Here is a 27475-nt window from a genome sequence, read left to right as displayed (position 1 = left end):
TCCACATCCTCACCAACATTTGTTATTGGGGTTCTTTTTGATGACAGCTATTCTGACAGCTATGAGTTGATATCTCATTGTGGTTTTGATTTGCATTTCCCTGATGATTAGTGATGTTAAGCATCTTTTCATGTGCCTGTTGGCCATCTCCATTTCCTCTTTATTAAAATGTCTATTCAGATCTTCTGCCCATGAAAGATACTGAAGACAACACAAACAGATGGAAAGATATATCTTGTTCTTGGATTGGAAGAATTAATATTGTCAGAATGGCCATACTACCCAAGGCAAACTACAGATTCAATGCAATACCTATCAAAACACCAATGGCATTTTTCACAGAACTAGAACAAATAGTTTTTAAATTTGTACGGAAACACAAAACACCCCGAATAGACAAAACAATCTTGAAAAAGAAGAATAGAGTTGGAAGAATCACGCTCCCTGACTTCACACTATACTACAAAGCTACAGTAATCAAAACAGCATGATACTGGCACAAAAACAGACACGTAGCTCAGTGGACACAATAGACAGCCTAGAAATAAACCCATGTACTTACAGTCAATTAATCTATGACAAAGTAAGAAAGTATATACAATGGAGAAAAGACAATCTCTTCAATGAGTTGTGCTGGGAAAACTGGACAGCTACATGCAAAAGAATGAAATTAGAACATTCTCTAACACCATAAACAAAAATAAACTCAAAATGGGTTAAAGACCTAAATGTAAGGCCAGAAACCATAAAACTCCTAGAAGAAAACAGTAAAACATAGGCAGAACACTCTTTGACATAAATCATAGCAACATTTTTTTGGATCTGTCTCCTAAAGCAAAGGAAATAAAAACAAAAATAAACAAATGGGACCTAGTTAAACTTAAAAGCTTTTGCACAGCAAAGGAGACCACTAACAAAATGAAGAGACAACCTACTGAATGAAAGAAAATATTTGCAAATGATATGACCAATAAGAGATTAATATCCAAAATATGTAAACAGCTCATACAACTCGACATCAAAAAAACATTCTTTACCAGATTCCCAGAGTCAGTATGGAAGAATAATAGTTAAGAGTACACATTCTGGATTCAGATGGCCTGAGTGCTCAGCTTGACTCTGCCACTTCTTATTAGCTGGGTGAATTGGGGCAGGTTAATGCACCACTTTGCCTCAGTTTCCCCATATGTAAAATAGGAAACATAACAATACCCACCTGACAGGATTATTGTGAGAATTAAATAATGCACGTAAAGCACTTAGCATTCTTCCGGGCACACTGTACACATTCATAAAGTGTTAGTGATCATTACTATCATCCCCTAGTATGATTCTATCAGGATATGCCACCCCCGCCATCTTTCAGTGCCCTTCCGAAAAGGTCACTATGATAGAGTGACAGGTGAAAGACACAGAACAGGTAAGTGGAATTCAGCTCCTACTCCTCAGTTAGAAATAGCTAAGTCCTAAATGCAAAGCTCTACAGGCTTGGTGTCTTCCTCCACCTTGTTCTTTCCTGCTTGGGACAAGAACTGAAGACAATTTGGAGTAATACTATAAGGAGCAGTTAACAACAGGAGTCTGAAGTCAGACAGACCAGGTCAAATACTTGCTTCCCACCTATTAATCACATGAGCAGAGGCTAATTACCTGACTCTATGGGCTGAATTGTGTCCCCTCAAAATTTGTTTGTTGCAGTCCTAACCCTCAGTACCTCAGAATGTGACTGTATTTGGAGACAGGCGATGAAGTGTGATGAAGGTAAAATGAGGTGATGAAGGTAAAATGAGGTCATGTGGGAGGCCCTAATCCTATAGGACTGGTGTCCTTCTAAAAAGAGGAGATCAGGACACAGACACACACAGAAGAAAGACCATGTGAGGACACAGGGAGAAGACAGCCATCTACAAGCCAAGGAGGGAGGCATCGGAAGAAACCAACACTGCCAACACCTTATCTCGAGCATCCAGCCTCCAGAACTGTAGGAAATAAATTTCCGTTGTTTAAGCCACTCAGTCTGTGGTAGCTTTTTATGGCAGCCCAAGGTGACTGACACACCTGATCTCAGTTTTCTAGAAGGTAAAATAGGAATATACCTCATGAGCTAATTGTGAGGATTAAAATGTGTAGAAAAGTACTTACGACAGTGCTTGGCATACAATATGTGCTTAATAAATTGTAGGCTAGTATGATTATTGTGTTATTATTATTATTATTAAAACACAATTGGGACTTCCCTTGTGGCACAGTGGATAAGACTCCGTGATCCCAAAGCAGGGGGCCCAGGTTCCAGCCCTGGTCAGGGAATTAGATCCCACATGCCTGCCACAACTAAGAGTTCATGTGCCACAACTAAGGAGCTGGCAAGCTGCAACTAAGGAGTCCGCCTGCCACAACTAAGGAGCCCACGTGCCACAACTAAAGAGTCAGCAAGCCACAACCAAGGAGCCCTGGAGCCACAACTAAGGAGCCCGCCTGCTGCAACAAAGACCCAGTGCAACCAAATTAATTAATTAATAATTTTAAAAACACAATTACTCTGATCTTTCCACAGTAACAGAAGAAAAGAGAGATGCTGAATGACCAATTCAGCCAAAATTGTTGAAGCTGTTACAGTGACTTCATAATTCACCTTCATGTCTTTAGTCTTGCCCTCTTCAATCCACCTCCACAGTGCTGCCAGAACATTCTTTCTAGAATAAAAATCTGGCTCTGATATCCAGTAGCCAAAAATGGCCTCAAACAATTCCTCCCTTCCCTCCCTATATGTGTGTGCCTCTCCTCCTACCAGAGGTGGGCCCCATGTCCCCTCCCTGTGAATCTGGGCTGTGCCTGTGACCACTTTGACTAGAATAATACTACAGAGGGGCTTCCCTGGTGACGCAGTGGGTGGGAGTTCGCCTGCCGATGCAGGGGACGTGGGTTCGTGCCCCGGTCCGGGAAGATCACACATGCCGCGGAGCAGCTGGGCCCGTGAGCCATGGCCGCTGAGCCTGCGCGTCCGGACCCTGTGCTCCGCAACAGGAGAGGCCACAACAGTGAGAGGCCCGTGTACCGCAAAAAAAAAAAAAAAAAAAAAAAAGAATACTACAGAGGAAACAACATCTTGGGACTTCCAAGTCCTCACATTAAAAAGGCCTGGCAGCTACTGAGCCACCAAGAAGAACCGGCTACTCTGCAAGAGAAAGTGGTCATGGGCAAAGGCCCACATAGAAGAAGAGAGAGGAGAGAGGCTACATGGAGGAACATCGAGGTGGCAGACATCCAGCCCCTCCTCACTGCTACTGCATGAGAGAGTCCAAGCCAGACCAGCAGAGGAACCACCCAGCTGAGCCCCAGCCAACCCACGAGATCATGAAATATAATAAAGTGCATTGGTTAAGCCAGTCACTTTGGGGCGGTTTTCTATGCAGCAAAAGGTAACTGAGACCCTGATCATGACACTGCTCTACTTCAAAATCCTTGGATCTCATAACCAAATTTCCATCACCTTCCCAAGCTGTGTGGCTGGGGCAAGTTACATAATCTCTCTGTGCATCATTTTTACCATCTATAAAGTAGAAGTAATAACAATAATACCTTCCTCAAAGGATTGCCCTGAAGATGAAGAAACAATATACATAAGACACTTGGAACAGTATGGCATACAATAAGTGCTCAATATGAGTTAACCATCATCATTAGATGCCATATATTATGACATATAATAATGGTTAATATGAGTTAACCATCATCATTATCCTCCTCCTCATTCTTACTTTTTTTATTTTTTATTTTTTTGGCTGCATTTGGGCCTTCATTGCTGCGCGCGGCTTTTTTCTCTAGTTGTGGTGAGCGGGAGCTCCTCTTCATTGTGGTGCGTGAGCTTCTCACGGCGGTGGCTTCTCTTGTTGCAGAACACGGGTTCTAGGTGTGCCAGGCTTCAGTAGTTGCGGTGCATGGGCTCAGTAGTTGTGGTACACAGGTTCTAGGGCACACGGGCTTCAGTAGCTGTGGCTCGCGGGCTCTAGAGCGCAGGCTCAGTAGTTGTGGCGCACGGGCTTAGCTGCTCCGCGGGGTGTGGGATCTTCCTGGGCCAGGGATCGAACCCATGCCCACTGCATTGGCAGGAAGATTCTTAACCACTGCACCACCACGGAAGTCCCACCCTCGTTAGTCTTGCCTCACCCTCCTCCAGGCTGCTCCCTAACCACTCCCCATTTGCACTCTAGGACACGGTCACACTAGAATACTTTTTTCAGCCAACACGTCACACTTCACAACTCTTGACCTTTGTATATTCCATTCCTTCTGCCTGGAATGTTGTTCACCTGCCTTGCCTGCCTGGAAAATTGCCATGTCCTCCTATGAAGCCTTCTTGGATCTCCAGTCAGTGAAGCACCTGCCCTGTGCCCCTCAGAGAACCTAGTGCTTATCTCTGTGGAAGGGCTTCCCATACTCTGCCACCTGTGTGGCCCTGTCCATCTCCCCAGCTGGACTCTGAATGAGTCCTTCCTTTAAGGACAGAGCCCATGCTTGATTCATGTGCCAGCAGAGCATGGCTCATAGTAAGCTTTTAATACATGTTTCCAGAAGAGAAGGAGCCGGTTTTTAGAACACTGGTTCTCAACAAGAGTGGGGAGCAGGAAGGGGGACATTTGGCAATGCCTGGAGACATTTTTCGTTGTCACACAACTGGGAGAGTGCTACTGGCATCTAGTGGGTAGAGGCCCAAGATGCTGCTAAACACGGGACAGCCCCTGAGACAAGGAATTATCCAGCCCCAAACGCCACTAGTGCTGAGGTTGAGAAAGCCTGTTTTACAGGATCATCACCTATGAGAGAGAGAGAGCGAGCACTGAATGCACACATACTCAGTGGCCTAGATGCACATTCCCACCCTGTCCCAGCTCAGCCCTCTCTCAGCACCTCTGGGAGCTGTGGGTACCAGGAAAGGTACCAAGGATAAGTAAGGGCTTAAATCTGGGTACCTTCCTTCCTGCTCAACGAGATCCTGACCAAGAACCTTCTCTTGTCAGGATACTTTTCTCCGCATCCTATGGTCCCTTCCAGCCCTGACCGACGTTCTATGATTCTGTAATTATAGGTTGGTGCCTGCTGTTTCTTTCTTGGCTAAAAGATGTCAACACTGCAGGCTCTCTCACATGCCAAGAGAGGAAAAATCCCAGATAGGCTGGCCTGAGTCACTGAGAGCTCGTGTTACATCTGGATCACCCAGAACTCAGTGAATTCATGTGCCTGAGATGCAGGCAACCCACCCTGCCCAGGTAAGGGGCCTGCAGGCTGCAGAAGAAACAGGAGGCTGGGAAGGTGGCCCTTGAAGACTGTGTGGCTAACTCAGCTCTAATCTGAAGAGGGCTCTTTGTTTGTTGGTCAAAGTATGCTGTGTCTTTACCAGGAAGCAGGGAGACATCTGTGAAATCTGCTCCTTTGTCCCGAAGGATAAGAGTGGTAGGAGGGAGACGCAAGAGGGAAGAGATATGGGAACATATGTATATATATAACTGATTCATTTTGTTGTAAACCAGAAACTAACACACTATTGTAAAGCAATTATACTCCAATAAAGATGTTAAAAAAAAAAAAAAAAAGAGTGGTAGGAAACCTCACCCTGCAGGATTGCTTCTGAGAGAGACAGGTCCTGCAGAGAGGCGTGAGCAGAGCGGATGCTGGGGCTCCTCCGGGGGCTTGATTTTATTGTTTTTAATTGGCTTCAAGAGGAGGTCAGACGGTGTAGTGGTAAAAAGCCTCAGCTTTGACATCACACAGGCCTGAGTGTGAGTCCAGGTCTGTCACTTTCTGTGTGAGTCTGGTAAATGCCTTAGTCTTGACTAAGCAACTCTGAGTTGAGAACAATAATAGTATCCACGGGTTGTTCTGTGGATTAACTGATATAATGAAATCACAGGTTTAGCATACTGCACAGCCTAACTGCAAGTAGATGGCACTTGTTATTATGAAAGGATACTACAGACGCGTGAATAGCTGGGGAGTGTGATGAATCATACTGAAACTCTCACATCAACGCATATCCAGGTAGGATGCTGGTGAGTTATAATACTGAGAACTAACACTTTTATAGCTCTTACCATGTGCTTACAACTGTTCCAAGTGCTTTGCACATATTAACTCGATCCTCACAAAGACCCTGTGGGATGGGTATTTTATAGCTCCTGTTTTATAGATGGGGCAATGAGATGCAGGACTGGTAAGGGGAGGACAAGGGTTTGGACAAAGGCAGTTTAGTTCCTGGATCCCTGCCCTTAGCAGTGCACACACTACCCTGAATGACGCCAGAGAATGGTAAGAAATGGGGAGGGCTCCCCAACCTGCCACAACACCTGCCCTGCTCCCAAACACCTTCTCTACCCCCAGACAGCTGAGCCCTGCAAACGCCCAGCAGGGAAGCACCTAGCTCTGCAAGGGACAGTCCAGAAGTGGCTGCAGGGACATGGGCAAGGGATGACACAAGGAGGCAGGAAGCAAATGAGATTTGGAAATGGGAAACTGGGACTCCATCTCAGCATCACCTGGTGACCATGGGTGAATCTGGGCCCAGATACATACATTCTCAGAGCTTTGTTTCTGTCCCTCTAAGAGAAGGGCTTAGACATGATCAAAATCCCTGCTAGCTCTAGAATGCTAGGTTCTTCTAGTTAGAAAAGGCTGCTGCTGGATCCTTGGCCAGATCCTATCCCGGGCGAAGAGCGTCCCCTGGCGGGCAGTTCCAAGAATGTCCCAGAGCATTGGGTCGGGACTCCGAAAACCTGGTTCCTAGGGGCTGCTCTGCCCACATTCAGCTGTGTGGTCCCTGGCGAGGTGCTTCACCTCTCTGAATCTCAGAATTCTGATCAGTAAAATGACACATAAAAAACTAGCAACGGTGATGATATTTATAATAGCTAAGACTTTTTCCCCCCACATTTTTTCACCACTTTATTTTGAAATAGTAATGGGTTATAAACCAAGGTGAATGATAAATTTTAGAAGTGATGTATTTGTTCTGGGCACTCTAATAAGTTATAACGTTGCCTCTATTTTTCCTACATATATTTTTGTCCTTCATGGGTTTTTTTGTTTGCTTGGTTTTTTGTTTGTTTGTTTGTTTGTTTTGCGGTACGCGGGCCTCTCACTGTTGTGGCCTCTCCCATTGCGGAGCACAGGCTCTGGACGCGCAGGCTCAGCGGCCATGGCTCACGAGCCCAGCCACTCCGCAGCATGTGGGATCCTCCCGGACGGGGGCACGAATCCGTGTCCCCTGCATCGGCAGGCAGACTCTCAATCACTGCGCCACCAGGGAAGCCTTGTTTGCTTGTTTTGATTTCAGTTTGGGGGAATTTATTTAATTGCGATATGAACAATTTCTTACCACAAGAAGAATTTAATTGTGGTGAGATCTATTCTCTAAACAGGTTTTCAACTGTACAACACAGTGTTGTTAACTATAGGGGCTATGTTGTCTAGAACTTATTCATCTTGCATAACTGAAATTTTATACCCACTGATTTAGCCAAGACTTTTTGAGCATTTATGACGTGATAGGCCCTGTTCTAATATTATATATATTTACTTAATCCTCCACATAACCACATAAGAAAGTTCAGAAGGACTGCACAGCTTACTACATTAATCCACAAGAGACTACACCAATTAGAAAAGTCTACAATAATGACATTTGTAAGGTGATTTACATTTGATAAACATGACCCCATTGATCCACACAACCACCCCTGAGATCAACGTTGTCATACTCGTTTACAGCAGGGAGACAGAAGATCACTCAGTCAACAAATATTTGCCTACGTGTGCGGAGCCCTGCGCCAGGCCCTGGGGGAGAACAGGAGCAGGGCGCTCACGGGCCACGTCCCCTCAGCATCCTCTGTCTGGCAGGAAAGGGAGACATTCATCCTGTACTCGTGGGATGAGTTTGCTCTGTGGAAAAATCTAGGAGCCATAGGAGCTTCACTTGGTCTGGGAGGGGAGCAATGGCAAGAACCATTCCACCCAGGGTCACATGCCCCCAAGTTTTGTGTGTTGCCTCATCATGGGACCCAGCACACTGTTTACAGACCTGTTTGTCCACCCCTGGCTTCCGAGTTAGTATCTGAGCCCCTTAGGAAGAGTGCCTGTGTCCTAATCACCTTCATAAACCCACCACCCAGCAGAGGGGCTGGCAATATGGTGGCTGCTCAATAAATATTTGCCCAGCGAAAGCCCAACTCCTCTTCCATGCCCACACGTCCTCCCTCCTTTCGTTCCCTGGGCCTTCTTCTCCTTCACAATAATCCACAGAGATTAGGACAGTGGCTCCCTAGCCCAGGCCCTGACCATAATTCTCCAACCCAGAGGAGTTACACAATGTTAACTATTCCAAGTATAATAGAATAAAAGTGTTGGGGGAGGCGGGCAGGGGGAGGGGCCAACAGTTTTCAGACACTTACTCTGTGCTGAGCTTTCTATCTTTATTACCATAAATCTCATAACAAGCCTGGGAGGTAGGTAGTAGGTGGCAGGGCTGGGATTTGCATGCGGGCAGCCTGGCTCCACACTCCTGTACTCATGTTCACCACATTCTGCTGCCCCATCACTCTTTCCCCTAAGCTTCAGTGAGTGGCCTGTGCTATTCTCAGCCAAGGACAGACCTCAAAGATGGTCATTCAGACTTCTTCCCTTCCACACTCCAACCTTCCTAGAATCAGAAGATTCTTCTGGAAGCTCCAGCCTCACTTTCTGAAGGCTACAAAGCATCTTCCCAGGATTTCTCACTTCCAGTTTCTAGCCTCTTGTTCCTGAAGACACCCTGAAGGACACATGGATATAGGTACAGTCCACTGGGTTGAACCAACCAAAGAAATTGACACCTGAAAGATATCATTCTCTACCTGCTCACCTGGGTAATAAAATCAGTGAGGATAATAACAATAGAAACAACAATGTGTATCCTTGACTGAGCTCTTAGTTGGTGCTGGCCTTCAGCTGTGCCCTTGTCAAATTTCATCTCATTTAATCCTCACAACAACCTTCAGAGGTATGTACTACTTGATTTCCATCAGGTAAGCTTCTTGAGAACAGAGCTATATTGGTTTGGGCCTTCCAGGAAGCTGACAGCAAGACAGAATTAGACATGCAAGAGACTTATTGGGAGACACATCTCTGAAGGATAAAGGGGAAGGAGAAGGGGGAGGCAGGAAAGCCTCTGACCCTGATCAGGTCTGACACCCACGGAGAGAGAGGGGGACAGAAGGATTGGGCAAGAAGAGCCCAGGCTGCAGTGGCCTACACCCTCATTGCAGCCTCAGTATTAACAGGGTGGTGCAGTGGAGGGAGGCTAAAGTTAGCTTCTTTGCAGCTCTTAAGAGTTTCTCTCCTAAAGTTGCTCTGAACAGCGTGATCCCATGGCTGTCACAGAAAACTGTGTTCCCTGCTGACTCCCCAGCACCTAGAATAGTGCCTAGCCCAATGCATTCAATAAATACTTATTGAATCTACCTGTTACTTGAATGAATCCCCTTTTATGTATAAGGAGACTTAAGTGCAGAAAAGTTGAGTGACTTGCCCACGGTCACACAGCTGGTAGGTTGTCCGGCCCAGATTTCAGTCCTGGTTTTCCCACTTCAAAGCCCACACACTTAAGGCTGTGTTTCTCTGTAACCTGGCTTCCCCACCTCCCTCCTCTTTCCCTGCACTGAGCATCAAAACATTGCTTGGGTGTAATATCAGGATTTTTTTTCTTGCCTTTATTCACTCAGTCAATCACTCATTCATTCATTCAGCAAATATTTCTCAGGTACTGCACAGGATGGGAAAGGTCCCTCCCTTGAGAAGCTCACAGCCCAGGGTAGGGCGGCAGTCACATAACAAAGGATTAGTGTGCGATGTGACAGGGTTACAGTGGCAGGGCACTGCCCAGAGTTGAGTCTCAGGATGTGGTGGGTCAAGAAGTGGAGCAGAAGCCCACCTAGGCCCAGCTAGCTTCTATCGCTGCCTGCCTCACATGCCACCCACACTGCCAGCCAGGGCACAGAACTTCTGGAGGGAGTTTCACCTCCGAACATCCAGGTCAGCCAGGGGTCTTTGGGGCTGGAAATGCTGATAGTATGAAATCACTTTAAGGAGGGAATGGTAGCAAGCCTGGTAACCATGTTTACACAGAACTGAACTCAAAAATACAGAGGGAAATGGCCAGCCTAGGAACCCACCACACATCTATTGAGGTGATGTTTTAGTCAATCAAATGTAGGCTACATTTAATGAAAAGATTGAATAAGGCCTTTAAAAGTCTATCATACATTACTTGAAAACCACTTAGAAACTCCTGTTAGAGGTCCTAAACAAAACAGATGTCAATGATCAAAACTGACAAGACAAAAAAAAAAAAATCCTACAAAGATAGTATCTTCAGCAAAGTAGAAAAATATGTCCCAGAGAAAACAGGAAAACCCCAGGGGTGGAGCTGAAATCAGAGAATCAAAAAATTATGTAATCCGTTACAAAAATCGCAAACAACCTAAATATCCAGCATTGTGGGACTCAACAAATGTGAAGCTCACAAAATGGGATTTAAAAAAATCAGGTTACAGCCCAACTCCGTTTATTGCATCATGTACGTATATTCACTGAGGGACGTCTGAAGGCTGTTAATGAAAATGTTACCAGTGGTGCCCTCAGGATGGTGGAATTTCACGAGATTTTTATGCTCTTCTTTCCAGTTGTCTGTGTGTTCAGATATTTTTAAACAAGCATAGATCATTTTAAAAACAAGAAAATGTATAAAGTTATTTTTACTTTGAAAACCAAAATAATCAGAAAAGCACTGAAATGATTCCAAACGCTATGGACAATGAGGAGATAAAAGGAAGATGACAGTCCAGGGAAGACCACCTAAAAGACCTTTTTATGAACATATTAAAAAGGAAGCAGTTTTCACAGAGAGCCGATTGTTAAATGAGACTCAATAAGTAGACTTCAGGGTCCTCTCCAGAATGTCTTTAATGCCTGTGATACCACATGCCTGGCACATGACAGGTGGTCAGCAAATACTTGTTGCATGAATCAATGAACAATCATTTTGGTAGCTATCTGCTCCTTGTAATTTTATCTCTATTCCTTTCAAATTTGGGTGAATTCAAATGGATTCACCAGATCTTATTTCCTTTTATTTACAGTGTCAGTGGTAACTCCAAAATTTATACATAGGTGCAGCTGAAAAGGAAGCAGTCTAGCTGGAGATTCATCCTGGAGGCTTGTCTTGAAACTGTGTACACGGTACCTTAAATATGACTGAGAAGATGCCAACTGTTCACATCTAAGAAAATGGAGGCTGACGGAAATGATGGAGAACTACAGTCCTCTCAGATGACCCCTTGGCTCTACCAAAGGACAAAGCCAGTCAACTAGATCACAGGAACGTGGTCAACATTCTTGACCTGGCCTCTGTCCTCCACTCCAGCCAAACCCCACAGCCCATCAATCATGTACACCCTTGCCTCACTGTCTCAATGGGTTTAGAAGCCAGGATCCCTGAGCATTTTTATGGTGGCCCCCAATGACTCCTGCATCCTGGTATTCACATTCTTGGATAGAGTCACTCCCATCCTGACTCTGGGCTTGGCCACACGGCTTGCTTTGTTTTTGGCCAATGGAACACTGGAAAATGTGATGCAAGCAGAGGCTAGATAAGCACTCGCACATTGGGGCTGGTCCCCTTGGAATGCTCCCTTTTGGGACCCAGCTGTCACATAAGAAGGTTGGGCAAAACAAGTGAATGGTGAGAAACCACACTGGGAGAAAGGCCCAGCCCAGCCATCCTAGTGTCCTGCTTTGTCAGCCGCATGAGGGACCACAGGGTGAGACCAGCAGCATAATTGCCTGGTCAAACCACAGAATCGTGAGAAATAATAAATTGTGTTATGCCATTAAGTTTTGGAGTGGTTCCTTATGCAGCAGTAAATAATTACAATAACCTCTGATCCCTATTTCCCTGTTAACCCCGTGATGACTTCAACTGCTACTCCTCTCCCTGGAGCTTACTCCCTCCACTCACACTGGCTGCCTTGCTGTACCTCAAACACACCAAGTCCCCAGCTCAGGGCCTTTGCACTTGCTGTTCCATTCACCTGGAGAGTATTTCCCCCAGAGACCCACATGGCTTGTTCATTCATGTCCTTCAAATCTACTCAAATGCCACCTTCTCAATGAAGTCGCCCCTCACCAGTCTACTAAAAACTATCACCTTTCCCTATCAATCCTTATTCTCTTTCCCTATTCTTTCCCCTTTGCACAAATCCACTTTTAAAAGACTTATAATTTACTTATTTTATTGCCTATCTCCACCCATTAGAATATACTGTAACTCCTTGAAGGCAGGTATTTTTGCCTTGTTCACTGCTGTACCTTCAATGCCTAGAACAACATGGCAGGCACTCAGTAATAGTTGTTGAATAAATGAATGAAAATATAATATGAAAAATGAGATGCTCTGTACATAAAAGAGCTTACGGGAATACTGAGGAGAGATGTCTAACCCGGTTGTGGAAGTTAGGCAGAGCACAAGAGGGTGGGAAGATATTCAGGGCAGAAACCCAAAGTAAAGACACTCTTTGCTCTGGTGGGCACACAGAGCAGGAGGGAAAAAAGAGCCCATGCAATGAAAGAGATGTAACACAGCATGAAGTTTCTGTTCTATAGCCCCTCACAATATGTGTCCAGGTTGCCCCTCCCCTCCCCACAGCTGAAGGGATGTGATCCCCTACCTCCAAGTCTGGTCCTGTTCCTAGTTCCCAGAACAGACCTGACCTGAGATGGCAAGGACTTAAGTCGATCCAGCACCCCTCTGCAGAAACCAGCATCGAGTCACCCCCTGCCCTGCCCAGGCAAGAGCCAGGCGGTTGGGGAGCAGGGTGGCACTGGGGCCCAGTTCTGACAACCAAACTCCAGCCTCATTCCCAGCACCTGGAGCCTTGTCTTAGCAAATGCCCAGTACCTTTGGACTCCAGACCTGCCTTGGCAAGACCACGTTTAAAAATAGAAAACTGGCTTAAGCACTAAGGAGATCTGTTGACTAGAACAACTAAACATTCTAGTGGTAGGTCTGGCTTCAGGCACACGGCTCAATGATGTCATCAGGATTGGGTTTCTCTCCATTTCTTAGCTCTATCTTCAGTAGGGTTGCTTCATTCATCCTCAGGCTCTTTAAAGGCCCCCAGCCTCTGCCATAGCTTCAGGCTCTCACTTTAGGGTGTCAAACTGGCTGCTGTGTCTCCAGCTCCACCTTCTCCCAAACTTTAGCATCAAAGGGAGGACAGCACCTGCCTCTCTACCACCAATCCCAGAAAAGTCTCAGGTGCATTTCATTGCCTATGGCTAGGTCATATGGCCCATCCCTAAACCAATCACTGTGCCTTTTCCCCTCCCCATGCTGGGTGGGAGAAAGGGATTGCTAATTCGATTGGCCAGGTAGGGATCCAGTGTTCTCTCCTCTGTGAGAGTGGAGCCTTGCAGAGATCAAGTAGCCTAGAGGAGAAAACACAAATCTGGGCTGTAACTGGAAAGAAGGGGAATGCTGCCGGAGGGGCAGACAATAACCTCTTACTCCAAGTTTAGTTCCAGAGCCTGGCCTCCAGCAACGCAGCCAAAGAAATAAGTCCTTGATTAAAGAATGTTTTATACCTTTTGCTACATTCTACAAAATTCAAAATTAATGGTGAAATCACATCTTTTATGGTGAAATGAAAATCAAAGATGTTCAAATATACATAAACCATTGAAACATATGGGGACTTAAATGATGATAATGATTTTTCAATATAATTTGCTTCCAGGATTTAAAAAAAACAATGTGATGCTATTAACATTCTTCTTTGAAAAAATAAGATAAAATTCAGGAAGGAAGAACAGAGATGACCTAAATAATATCTATTATCAAAAACCCATTTCAACAGATTCCAAAGGTTGTCTGGACTCCTCTCTGGTAATGCAATTTTGTTCTGTCAAATATTTTATGAAAGTGGGTCACTGGCTAGAGCCAAAAACAGGTTTGTTTTTTTCTTTTTTAATGCAGCAATTTGTCCTATATGATTTTTTTAAGCTGGATTTTTTAATTGAGTCAATATTTTTTGTCCATCTGAAGGAATGCATCAAATGTATTTGTTTAGAAATCAGCTATCCTAGCGATTTCTAAAATTGTTAAAGAAACATTTGATTTAATAATTGTTCTGCCCCTTAACTACTTCCTGCTAAGCATCTTAAGGCAGGAGAAGTTGGAGGAAGGTTTGGGTTTTTTTTTTTAAGCCTGAGAAACTGGGACTTCCCTACATTTCAAAGCACAAAGGCCTATTATTCAAGGAAAGGGGCCAGGGAGGCAGAGCGATTCAATTTTGTAGGCCACTGTGTACTTCTTCCTTTCTCCTGCCAAATCAAGGCTCACCCCGGTCCCAAGTGGACTACATGCACGGCAGTGCTCTGTGAAAAAGTGAAAGCAGTCGAAGAAAAAGAAAAAGCAGCCAGCCAGGAGAGCCTGGGGAGTACTCATTATACTTGAATAGAGCCAGTGAAAGGGGCTTTGGCTGAGCTGCCTGGGTGGGGCCACTACATTCAGGCTCCCTTTGTAAATTCCATCTGTGTGCTATCATTTCCTGACCCAGAAACAGGGAAATGTTTAGGTCATAAATTTCCCCAGGAACTTTGCCTGGCCACAAAAATCATTCCCTCTGAAGTTCACCGGCTCCTTGCATATTTGGTAAAGGTTTAAGACCATGTTTGTCTGGGATTTCCTCTCCCGATTTACTGAAGGGTCTTCTCCCCATCTCCCTATTTTCCAGAAACTGGGTCCTCCACGAAGGGAAATGAAACTGGGATGTTTATGAGGAAAACTCTGGGGGAAATCAGAAACTCTCCTTCCTCATACGAGAAGCATAAAATGTCTGGCTGGCCCAAAGCTGAAGCTAGTCAAGTGTCAAACCGTAACTTGACTATGTTTGAACAAGTCTGAGAAACTGAGAGTGTAAATGAGAAGAGAAAACAGAAATGATGTAGAGCAGTTGTTCTCAAACTTTAGCATGCATCAAAATGACCTGGAAGAGTTTCTGATTCAGTTCTGGGGCAGGGCCTGAGAAAGTGTGTTTCTCACAAGTGACCACCCTTTGAGAAACCCTGATGTAGGGAGTGGCTGTACCAGGCCTCAGACATCAAGCAGGACATTATATTCAAAGGCTCAATAACATCTGGATTCAAATTCAGTAAAAGTAGTCTGGTACCGACCTACAGACACAGGCTAAGTGCTTTCTAGGGTAGTAGTTATGGCTCTCAATCTACCACACAGTTATACACAAAATATAAAAATATTTGTATAACTCAACTTCATTCTTAGCCTCTATTCAACCAGAGTGGTAAAAATGTAACCTCGGCTAATTTAAAGTCTTCCTCCCACCTTCAGGGAATGCCTCTAGGCTCTGGGTGTTTATGGATAATCACTGTGTGTCGGGGTGGGTGGGTGGGCTGTGATCAGGGCTTGCATTCTGGTCCTTGCTGTCATCTATCCACACAGCTGTCAGATGAAATCGCCATCACCCTGTTTGGCCCGTAGGCTTCAATCCTCGCTGATCATCACTGACATATCCCTCACCCCAGGCTGCATGACCCTTTCTGGCCCAGCACCATTTCTGGGCCACACTGGGAACCTGGAGTTGGCCAGCCCTGTCCTTTCTGCTCCCCAGGGCTCTACTTTTATCAGACTCGCTGTGTGTCTTCTTCCCACCCTTACCTCCCCTCCTCTGCCCAGAACAGTGGATTCTCTGCTCCTCTGAGGGAGAATCTCTCTTCAAAGCTCTTGCCCCCACTCATTCTGGCCATGTCCAGTGATCTCAGTGTTCCCCTAAGGGCTTTAGACTCTTGGAAACCAAAGTAAAAAAGATTCTTATTTGTTTTTTCTGCTCTGACGTTTCCTTCCCTGAATTAATGAGCACAGAATGGCCTACCTGCTTAAATGGGGAAGACTGCATAAACAAAAGAGCCATAGAAGGGTGAAGAAAAACTAATTTAAAATACACACACACATTAGCATTTTAGAATTATTATCTATTATTATCTTGCTATATCTGCATTCTCCTGTTTAATCTTCAAGGCAATCCTGTGAGGTAGATATTATTCTTACAAGTGAGAAGATTGGGGTGCAGACAGACTAGAAAGCCTTGCCTAAAGTCACATATGCCAAGTTTTGAACTCAGGGCTTCTGGTTCTGAATCCAAGGCTAACTCCACTGTTATCTCAGCTTGTCCTCCAGAAGAAGAAAGGGAGAAAGGGAGGCCTGTTGATGGAGAAGGCATAGACCAGAATACTGACCAATGTTAGGAAATCAGTTGGCCCATGAGATACAATTAAGCCAAAGCGTAGTGGTAACAAGGCAAAGTAATAAAATAAACCAGGAGACAGGATGCGAGGGAAGTAAGGGGTTAACAGATTCGTAAACACCAGAAACTAGGGAGTCAAAAGGCCCCAAGCAAAGGCCACAGGTCAAGTAGTAACTGCTTCGGGACTATGAGAGGCAGGTTAAGAGTCCAGAAAATTAAGATCAAAACCAAGGCGTCCTATGCCCCTCAAATCCTAAGTTGGCCAGGAGTCAGGAATGTAGGAGTCACAGAAGTAAATCAAGGCATCAATAGTAAGAGCTAGACCTTAGACTATAAACGGATGCTTTTGCCCTTTAAGTTGTCCTGGGAAACTCAGAGCCCACAAGTTGAGTAGGAACATGATTGTGAAGTGAGGACTGGCTGAGTGGAAAGCCAGGACAGGAACGGGAGAGCAGAGATCAGAGCAAGTCCTCGGGGTCTAAAGGCATGTCGCTCTGCTCAGGGAATGTCTGTTGCCTTTGTCTAGCTTGCCGGCTTCTGATAACAAAGCCCATCCCATCCTTTGGAGAAACAAATGCCCCCAACCTTAGCTCATGGGTTCAAGAGGGACTGACTGCCTACTGGCCAGGCCAGGATTCCACATACATCACAGTGATTGGCTCAGGGGGAAGTTCATGACCCAAGGTAGGCCAATCAGTGTTGTTGTGGTCTGAATGTTTGTGTCCCCCTCAAATTCATATGTTGAAATCCTAACCCCCAGATATGACGGAATAAGCAGGTGAGGTCTTTGCGGTGGTGCTTGATGTCATGAGGGTGTTTGGGTGTTTGCAGAGGTGTTTGGGTCATGAGGGTAGAGCCTTCGTGAATGGGATTCGTGTTCTTACAAAACAGATCCCTTGCCCTTTCCACCATGTGAGGACACAGCAAGAAGATATCATCTATGAACCAGGAAGTGGGGCCTAATCAGATACCATACCAAATCTGCCGGCACCATGATCTTGGACTCCAGCCTCCAGAACTGTGAGAAATAAATTTCTGTTGTTTGTAAGCCACCCGTCTGTGGTATTTTATTACTGCAGCCCAAAGGAACTAAGACAAGCATCAACCTTGGCACTTTTCTAGAGCAATAAGAAAAGAGGCAACTTGGGCTACTGGGCTTGCTAAGCCAGTATAATGTAATGGTGCTGTCCATTTGGACCACCTCCCAGGGAGAGTCTGCCTGAGAATAAAGCCAATAGAGTAGGAAATAGAGCTAAAATACAGGGGCAGACAAGAGAAAGAAACTGTATCCTACGAACATTCTTTGAGTGCCTGGATCCAATCTTAATAAATTCATCCCCTTGAACTTCTCAATTAAGTGAACCAGTAAATTCCCTTTTCTGGTTATCTGTTAATGTCTGAAAGAGTCTTGCTAATTCACTGTGCATAAAAATTTGCACTGAATAATGAAAATATGGACAGGTGCACTGAAAGCACAACACTTTTGTGGAATTACATAAAGAATAAGATCTAAATGTTCCCCTCAGCTTTTTCTGTCAGAGGTCCTACCTCTGGGTCTCTAGCCAAACCTCTCACACTGATAAAGGAAGTTGCCTTTAAGACCCAATGAAGAGGGACTTCCCTGGTGGCGCAGTGGTTAAGAATTCGCCTGTCAATGCAGGGGACACGGGTTCGAGTCCTGGTCCAGGAAGATCCCACATGCCACGGAGCAACAAAGCCCGTGTGCCACAACTACTGAGCCTGCACTCTAGAGCCTGCATCCCACAACTAATGAAGTCCACATGCCTAGAGCCCGTGCTCCGCAACAAGAGAAGCCACCACAATGAGAAGCCCGCGCACCGCAAGGAAGAGTAGCCCCTGCTCACCACAACTAGAGAAAGCCCACGCACAGCAACGAAGACCCAGCACAGCTAAAAATAAGTAAATAAAATATATAAATTAAAAAAAAAAAAAGACCCAATGAAGGGCAGAGAGGTTAGATTCCAAGGTACTGTCTCCAACCAGTGAATATTCACTGTGGGCATGCTGGGTAAAAGGCTCTGAACAATGTTAGCTCCAACTGTTACCACCAAAAAAACTTAATTCCAACACTTAATTATTCATAGTGCTAAACGAGGCCCACGCAAAGAATGTTACACAGACACCATCTATGTCCAATATGTGCACAACATCTGGTGGTTTTTAAATATGTCCACAAATTAGTTGACGCTCCTTCCTTTAAAACATGGAGTTTAATTTACTGCCCCTTGAAAATGAACAGATTTAGTGACTCACTTCTAAGAAATAGAACGTGATAAAAGGGATGTTTTCTCTCTCTCTCTCTCTCTCTCTCTCTCTCTCTCTCTCCCTCCATTCTAGGCTTTCGAACCAAGCAAGGCACCACAATTTGAGGAAGCCCAAGTCACAGGGAGAGGACACATGAGGATGTTCAGACAACAGCCCCAGGTAGGTCCTCAGCCAACAACCAGAATCAACCACCAGACAAGTGAGTGAACAAAACTAAGATGACTTCGGCCCCAGCCTTCAAGTCTTCCAACTGAATGTGCCAGGCGTGGCAGAGTAGAGCCAGCCATTCTACCTGCCCTAACTGAATTCTGGATCCATAGAAATTGTGCGAGATCATAAATGATGTTTACTATTTTTAAGCCACTATGTTTTGAGGTACTTTGTTACATAGCAATAGATAACTAATACAGAGTCCAGGAACAAAATAGTAGATGGTTATTAGCTCAAATGCTAATTCCAATCAACTGATAGTTGTCTGGAGAAAGTTGCACCAGGGCTGAGCAACAAAGAGAAGATGGAACTGAACTAGCAATGTCTGCCAAGAGCACGGAAGTGGGAAATGACAGCATTTGTGCTTTTTATTTGCCAGCCCTGGTCTAAGACAACTGACTGCAGACCCAGAAAAAGCATGTTTCAAGAGAGAAAGGGAGAAAAAGACATGTAGAGGGGGTAGCAAAAAAAGCACTAGGCTTGGAGATAAGATACAAGGCTTCAAAGCTCAGCTACTTATCAGCTGTGGGAACCTAAGCTAGCCATTTAACCTCTCTGGTCCTCAGCTCCTTCATCTGCAAAATCACAGGACTGTTGTGAGGGTTAAACTAAATGTGATCATGATACAAATGTCTGGCAGTAGGTCCTCAACAAATGGGAATGTGGTGGGAGTCCTGGCAGAACCTAAGCAAAATTTGGATGGGGGAGATGGATTTGAGGTCTATTTGACTCTCAAATACAGCATTGTCACATCATTCAAGGCCTTCCCAAAGCTTTATTTCCTAAGTATGTTCTGTGACATACTAGGACTGTAGGGTGTTAATAGCACATTCTGTGAAATACTAATTATGTGGGATCTTAATAGGTATTACACAGATAATAAGAATTTGCTTACATCCACTTACCATATGACCCAGCAATCCCATTCCTGGGTATTCACCTTAGAGAAGTAAAAATTTATGTTCACACAAAAACCTGTACATGAATGTTTATAGCAGTTCCATTCATAATCACCAAAGGCTGGAAACCACCCAGATGTCCTTCAACAGGATAAACAAACTGGGACATCCATACCATACAATACTACTCAACAATGAGAAAGACCTAACTCTTGATACATCCAACATGGATGTGTCTCAAAGGTATTACCCGAGTGAAAGAAGCCAGTCTCAAAGGCAGTATAATTCCATTTATATGACTTTCTTGTAAAAAAGAAAACTATATTGGTGAAGAACGTGTCTATTGGTTGCCAGAGCTTGGGGGAGTAGGGATATGACTATAAAGGGATAGCACCAGGGCGTTTTGGGGTATGATGAAACTGTTCTGTATCCTGACTGTGGTGGTGGTTACACGAATCTATGTATGTGTGAAATTTTACAGAATTGTACACCAAAAAAAAAAGTTATTTTTACTGTATATTATTTTTTTAAATAAAAGCAAAAGAAGATTTCACTTAAATTTGGGAAAGTTTGGGTTAAAGTGAAATAGGGTGCTTTACAACAGGACTTCTCAGAGCCTTTGTATTTTTAATCACATATTTAATTTAATATATATTAATTTAATTTAATATTTATCTAATCACAAATGAGCATCTGTGATTCTCAAAGACTAGAAGAGAATATGTAGCATTTCTCTAACTTATTTGACCAAGAAACCTTTCTTTCCCAGAGCATCTCTGGAGCCTGGTGTTTCCTAGATTCACCCTGAGAAATTCAGATCTGGTAACAGGTATGAGCTGGGATCCATGGAAGACTAAAATGACACGTTGTGAGTCAGGTTCTACTTAACACTGCAGTCTCAGTGCCTATACAAATGCCAGGATGAGAAGGATACAAATAATAAAAAGTAATGGGTACTTCTGTGATTTTAAAAATTATATATATATATTATATATATAACTTAAACACACACAAACCAATATCTCTCTCTCTCTAACATGTACTTATTCATATGTTCATATGCATTGAAAAAAGTCTAGACGCTAGATGAATTTCACCAAAAGGCTGACAGTGACTAAAACTGGGTGGTAAGATACTGGGTAATTTGAAATAATTTTTCTCTTTTTGCTATTCTATATTTTCAGATTTTCCTGAAAAGAATGTTGTGAATTACTTGTAAAACAACAACAACAACAACAGGATTTAAAATAAGAAAACCAAAAAGTTAAATTAGCTATCATTCATTTGAACACCTGCTGTGTCCAGGAACCATGCAGAGCACCTTCCATACATTATCTTTCTCACTGAATCCTCACAATTTATGTGGGAGACACTATTACTATTCACACTTTAAAGATGAGGAAATGAGACGACGCAATTTGCCCTAGTCTGATGTGGGATGACTCTGGAATACAATTATGGAAGCAAACTTGTACACATCCAGCTACTGTCATACACACTCCACTTTAGGGACAGCTGGCTCAGTTGGCAACTATCGAAGACTCAAAACCCAGATATAAGCACGCTTCCCAGTCCCAAATATCCTAATAATTCTCTCCTAGATAAGTAGCCATGTGGTAGAAAAACTTGGCCACAACATATAGGGTCTCTTTCTTACAAGAGAGGTAGATTCCCCATTCCTCAAATCTAAGCTGTTTTTGAGACTTGCACTGACAGAATATGGTAGAAGTGACATCATGGAAGTTCCAGAAGCCTTGCAGCTTCCACCTTTATCCTCTTGGAACCCCAAGACCACCATGGTGTGAAGAAGCCCAAAATGAAATACCACATAGAGAGAGAGGCCCAGACATTCCCCATAGCCCAAATGAGCCCATCCCCCAGGTGACCTTCCAAATGAATGCAGCCATGTGAGTGAGTCCAGGCAAAATGAGCAGAAAAACTACCCAGCAAATCCATAAAATAGTGAAAAGTAATATACTGTTGTTGGTTTTAGCCACTAAGTTGTAGGGTGATTTGTTCTGCAACAATAGCTAACTGATACAACTTGAATTTACAAAGCTGAGAGCCTATCTCAAGTCATTGAGGTGCCTATGCTAGGTCAATGCGGCAAAAAAAAAATACTAAATAACACAGTGAGGTAGAAGCCCTTTCAGTGAGGCTCTCTTGCACTTCTTTTCCTAACACGTAGATCAAGCCCACACTCCATGCCCAGAGAGTGATTACAGATCTCACACTCCCTTCTAAACAGACCAAAGGGTTCTTCTTTTGAAAACAGAACTACATACAACTAAACAGATAATGGTAAGAACGTGTGGAAGAGTATGCAAAAAAGAATGTCAAGAGAGCTCTTTCTACGTGAAAGCAAGGCCTTGTTTACATAGGAAAATGTGTGCTGAAATCAATTGATATTTTTTCCTTTGCTTTTACAGCACATTAGGTTTTTCTTCCCAGATTTACTGAATCATGAAACATATTAACTGTGGCAGGCTGAGTTTCAGTTAAAGACAGAAGGCAAGGGTCCTTTACCTACAACTAAATGCTTCTTCAATAATAACAGTCTCATGAGCAAAAGGAACTTGATCCAAAGAGAATATGATGATTGTGAATATAGCTGTCGTTTTTATTCAGACACAAATGGCTCTAGACCAGAAAATCAAATTAGCACAAAACATGATATGGAACCCACTGCTAATACCAGGAAATGTTTCTTGCACGTGGGTAATTCCCTATCAAAATCAGCAACCATGATCATAGGAAAAAAATACCCTAGCTTCTTGACTTATCGTCTCTCTTGACAGGATGCCTTAGCATATTTTAGTTTTACAAAATACCAGAATGTTATCACAGATTAATCAGATTCTTAAAATAAAATTACAGTCTATATTTTAAAAGCAATAGCACCACAAAATACTGCAGTGGTGTTTGGGGTTTGATGATGACAATCCTTTTCAGAAGAAAGTGTCTCACGGTGGGGGTGAGGAGGGAGAGTACAGATGGTATCTGGTGGCTCCTTCACAGTGGGTCACTTTGCATTCCTTAGTCTCTTTTAAATGCTATCTACAGAGCACCTTCTCAGTCTTTCCTTCCTCTCCATTTCTCATATTTCTTGACCCATTCCCTTTGTTGATTTCAATCACTTGGCCCTTTCTAATTCCTCCTTTCCTTGAACCTTAGTCCTCTCTTTACTGCCTTACCTGATACACAAAGGGCGTAACTGCTCCTCACATGACAGCCCTGCACTCTCTGGTATTAGCACAAAGAAAGAATTCTCTCTCAGACAGGGTCTGGTTACCGTGCAACTTCCCATGTCCTTTTCTCAAAGATCCAAGTCAATCCCAGTCTCTCTCTCTCTCTCTCTCAGCATCCAATCTCTGATAAAACAGTGAGTATATTTGGATAATATTCAGATGGAGAGAAAGTAGATTTAATCATGAGCAACTTTTAGATTATACTTTCAAACATTTCCCTCAACTGGTAACAGACACAGCTTCTAACATATAGCAGTGGAAATTACGTTCAAATCAATGCTTACTGAGTGTCTGCCACCTGCCACACCCCATGCTGGGGATAAAGATCTACATAAGGCTTAGGCTCTGCTGTCAGGGAGAAAGCCTTGCACAAATTATAAAGAAAAGCAAAGAATAACAATCAACCGTTTGATGGAAAACCTGGCAAACGTCACCTAGTAACACCAGTTGGAGAGAATTCAGAATTCTGAGCTTCATTTCTTCATTCTTAATATGCGTATAATGATATTAATAATAATACTTGCTTCACAGGATGATTATTATAGGGAGTAAAATTAGAATATGACTGAATGTATCTTGCAACTGTGCAACTGAATTTCAATTCCAGTCAAGGGAATTCCGTTCCCTTCAGCATTTACTTCGGGCAGCACCTAGTTTGGGCCAGGCCCTGTGCTACAAAAATTGGAAATAAAAATAATCCCTGAAACCAAAGCACCCAAGGACTGAGGGAGTAAGCAGAGAGACACATTAAGAAAATATAATACAGTGTGATTATGTGCTATAATAGAGATACAGAAAATGTACCAGATCTTAGATGAGGGACGAAAGTATCCAGCCAGGGGTATGGAGAGTAGGGAAAGAAGGAAAAGGGCATCAAGTGATGCTATACAAACAAAGTAGATAATAATAAGAGTAACTATCTTTCATTAAGGACCTTCTATGTACTAGTTAGTATATTAAACACTTTACAGAAAATATTCACAATAAATAAAGACAAGATAGAGGGTTCCCCTTCTTGAAAACGTGGTACCCTATTAACTTACAGAGTTTGGCTTTGGTGGCAACCAGGTATATTGGCCTGGAGAGACTAACAGTCAGTTGCCCAGATGGAAGGGAGAAAGCACTGAAGAAGAAGTGAAAAGTGATGGGTTTTCATCCTGCTCTGTCACTATGTGGCTCTAGGGATGTCCCTTAGCTCACTAGTCCTCAGTTTCCTCAGCTGCAAAATGGAGATTTAATACAGCTGACCTTGTGGGGTTGCTGGGATAATGGATGTGTAAAAGGCTTTCAAGTCTGTTGAGCACTCTTCAGGGTAAAGCCCGGGCTGGAAACTCACTTGCCTATAGGGCCAAGTCATCCTCCACTCAGGTGGAGGATGGTGACTACATGCTGACCATAATCATGTAAACCCCAGACTGGTTGGAACCAGAAGGTTGGTGATTAAGGTTCCTGAAACATCATCCCATTAACTCACCACCAACCAATCAGAAGAAGGTCATACACCCCACAGCCTTTACCCTGAATGTTGCCTTAAAAACCCTTCCCTGAAAGCCATCAGGGAGCTCGGATCTTTTGAGAATGGGCCACCCATACTCTTTGCTGGGCCCTGCAATAAAAACTGTACTTTCCTCCACCACTCGGTGAAGTAAATTGGCTTTACTGTATGGTGGGTAAGCACACCCAAGTTTGATCTGGTAACAGTAGAAAAATCCAAAGTTTAAACCTTGGTAAGTGAAAGAATACATAAACACTAACAGAAAAAAACTAAAAGGAAAGACTGATGTATGGGCAAAAATATGATATGTTCACTTTTCCATATGCTGGTTTTGGAGTCATGGTACACAAAGGTCTGGAAGAAATATCTAACAGTTTTTGAAATTATGAGACTTGTTTGAGAGTTATCAAAATTATAGATCAATTTAGCAATAATCAGCATAAAGGTGGAAACTAAGCCACAGGATGCCCTCTTCCCCACTCCCCCATTTTCCTCAGCCAGGCTAATCCCTTCTCACTGACAGGGGCTTCATTTTGAGGGGCCTGCTTCCTATGCCAGCTTTAGGCCCTCCTAATAAGCTCCCAAAGGAGCACTGAATTACATCTATCCCTCAGCACAGCTCTGGGTTCCAGGGTGGTAACCAAGCACCATCAGCAGGTAGTTTAAGGAAATAAGCCCTGGAGGAAGGTCCTTAGATGTGTAAGGAGAATTAACTTTGGGATTTTACCACATTTATGGGACACAAGTCAAGTGTGGACAGAAATGTCATGGCCTCCTTGTCACATGCCAATGGTGCCCTCTACTACAGAGACTGATTATTACAAAATCCCGAAGTCCAAGGCACCTAGACACCAGTAGGTCTTAAATAAACTTCAGAAGCTAAGATCCATGCCTGCAATCTTCTGGCTACTTGTACTCATGAAAATATGCTTGAGCATTGTCAACCAATTCAGTAAGTACTTACAAAGTGCCTACCATGCATTTGGCCCTGAATGACCCATGGTCTTTTCTTTCACACTGAACCTTTGAAATCATACAGTCTCATCTTTAAATTCCAACTGTAACCTCTATTGGCTCTATGAATCTGATTAAGTTATTTAACTGTTCATGGCCTTGGTTTTCTCATCTACAAAAATGGAATTAAAATGCTGCATTCATATATTTATGTGTTCATGGGTACCTTCATCCATTCAAAGCTCCTACCACGTAGCTTTGACTACACTGAGTGCAGGGTACTCTCACAGTGTTGAGGAAAAACGTTTTCTCGACCCTCTTAGGGTGCCTAGCTGGGTCTGAAAGTTAAACTGACATAGATTAACAGGAGAAAAGCATACAAATTAATGAAATATAAGTTTTATGTTACATGGGAGGCTTCATAAGGAAATGAGGACCCAAAGAAACAGTTAGACCTGAGAGGTTAATGCTAGAGGTTTTTTTTTTGTTTTTTGGTTTTTTTTGCAGTACGTGGGCCTCTCACTGTTGTGGCCTCTCCCGTTGCGGAGCACAGGCTCCGGACGCGCAGGCTCAGCGGCCATGGCTCACGGGCTCAGCCGCTCCGCGGCATGTGGCATCTTCCCGGACCGGGGCATGAACCCGTGTCCCCTGCATCGACAGGCGGACTCTCAACCACTGCGCCACCAGGGAAGCCTGAATGCTAGATTTGATGAAGAGTGGATAGTCAGGGAGGAACGGGAGGGTAAGGAGTAGGAGGGAAACTTATCAAGATCTGCTTGTTAGGATTCTTCTCAGGGTCCCTTTGTCTTCAGAGATGAGGATATACCTTTCCTCCAGGTACAGATATCCCCTGTTTTTCAAAAGCTCACTTTATGCCACTTCACTTTTACAAAAAACCTACATTTTCCTGCTTCTGCTAACTGAAAGAAATCTGAAGAGGATTTTCATTTTTACAAAAAAAAAAAAAAAGGAAAATGAAAAAGACAAAAAAAATGAAAATAGCATTTAGCGTTTGTTTTGCAGTGAGCACACATCCAGAGCAGCGTGGCTCCACAAAGCTCCTTCCCCAGGAACTACACTCAGCATCTCAGCACTAGGCACCTCACCTTTGAACGGTGTCTGTGAGCATCTGTGCTTTATCTTCATTTACTTTGTGCATCCATTAGCAAGATGTGTCCTGAGGTAATTGCTTCTTCACCTCGTGCCACTTTGTCTTACGAAAGGTTTCACAGGAATGCTCTACTTTCAGATAGCAGGGGAAACCTGTATAGGGAGGGCACTTCTCACATGAAGGTTTTATGACTTGTTTCAGGGGAGAAGGGTAGGGAGAAGGTCAGAGTGACCCTCCTGATTCTGCTGTGTTCTCAAATTCCTTCAGCTTAAAATACACAATATGCCAAGGTGCCATATTTTGAGGTGGCGTGTCCTGAAGCATCACAGGCATGGTCCCTGGAGCACTGGAGCTCAAATCTTACTGGGTTGTTACGAAAATCAAATTAGATCACATGTGCAAGTTACAAGACACAGTGGTTCATCTATAAAAGTGACATTCAATAAATGCTAGTTTCCTTCTGAAGGGTACCAGCATACGCCATATGAAATTATGCCTCTTTTGCATATGGATTATTTTAAGCTAAAGGGAATTGAAACAAGCAGAGGAAAGAAAAGCTCTTCACCTCCCCCTAACTGCTTAAAACTAGAGTATAAATTCTCCCTTTTGTAAAGGAAACTTATATTTATGAAAGAACTTTCCATTTGTAAAGGTGTCTCTGTACCAGGAAGAAGGACGACTTTTATCACCTAAGAAACTCTTACCTACATAATAAGACAATTATCATATATTTCCTCCTCTCACTTTGTCATAAGTTTTCTCTCCTACCCAGAAGCCCAAAACCCCTTTTCCTTTGTCTAGCCTAAGATGGTATATAAACCTCAATCATCTGGCCACTTCCTTGAGTCTTGTTTCTTTGTGAAACTCCCATGTGTACCTATATAATTAAAACTGGTTTTCTTCTCTTGTTAATCTATATATTATCA

At 43.6% G+C, this 27475-nt stretch overlaps 2 long non-coding RNA genes across 2 annotated transcripts in view; one reads left to right on the top strand and one right to left on the bottom strand.

The window, feature by feature from the left end:
- The window catches only part of LOC113613256 (uncharacterized), a 46781-nt gene that overhangs the window by 6195 nt on the left and 13111 nt on the right, over positions 1-27475 (bottom strand). The window lies entirely within an intron of this gene.
- On the top strand, positions 573-25899 carry LOC113613255 (uncharacterized). Its single transcript, XR_003430138.1, has 3 exons — positions 573-583; positions 5633-5638; positions 25798-25899. It is a non-coding gene; the product is annotated as an uncharacterized LOC113613255 (long non-coding RNA).

The sequence above is a fragment of the Aethalodelphis obliquidens genome, unplaced genomic scaffold (genome assembly GCF_003676395.1).
Source record: "Aethalodelphis obliquidens isolate GAN/ISIS:26980383/991018 unplaced genomic scaffold, ASM367639v1 scaffold86, whole genome shotgun sequence".
In the NCBI taxonomy this organism is placed as follows: domain Eukaryota; kingdom Metazoa; phylum Chordata; class Mammalia; order Artiodactyla; family Delphinidae; genus Aethalodelphis; species Aethalodelphis obliquidens.
The sequence above is the reverse complement of the archived record's forward strand: the minus strand, read 5'-3'. Positions and strand labels throughout refer to the sequence as shown.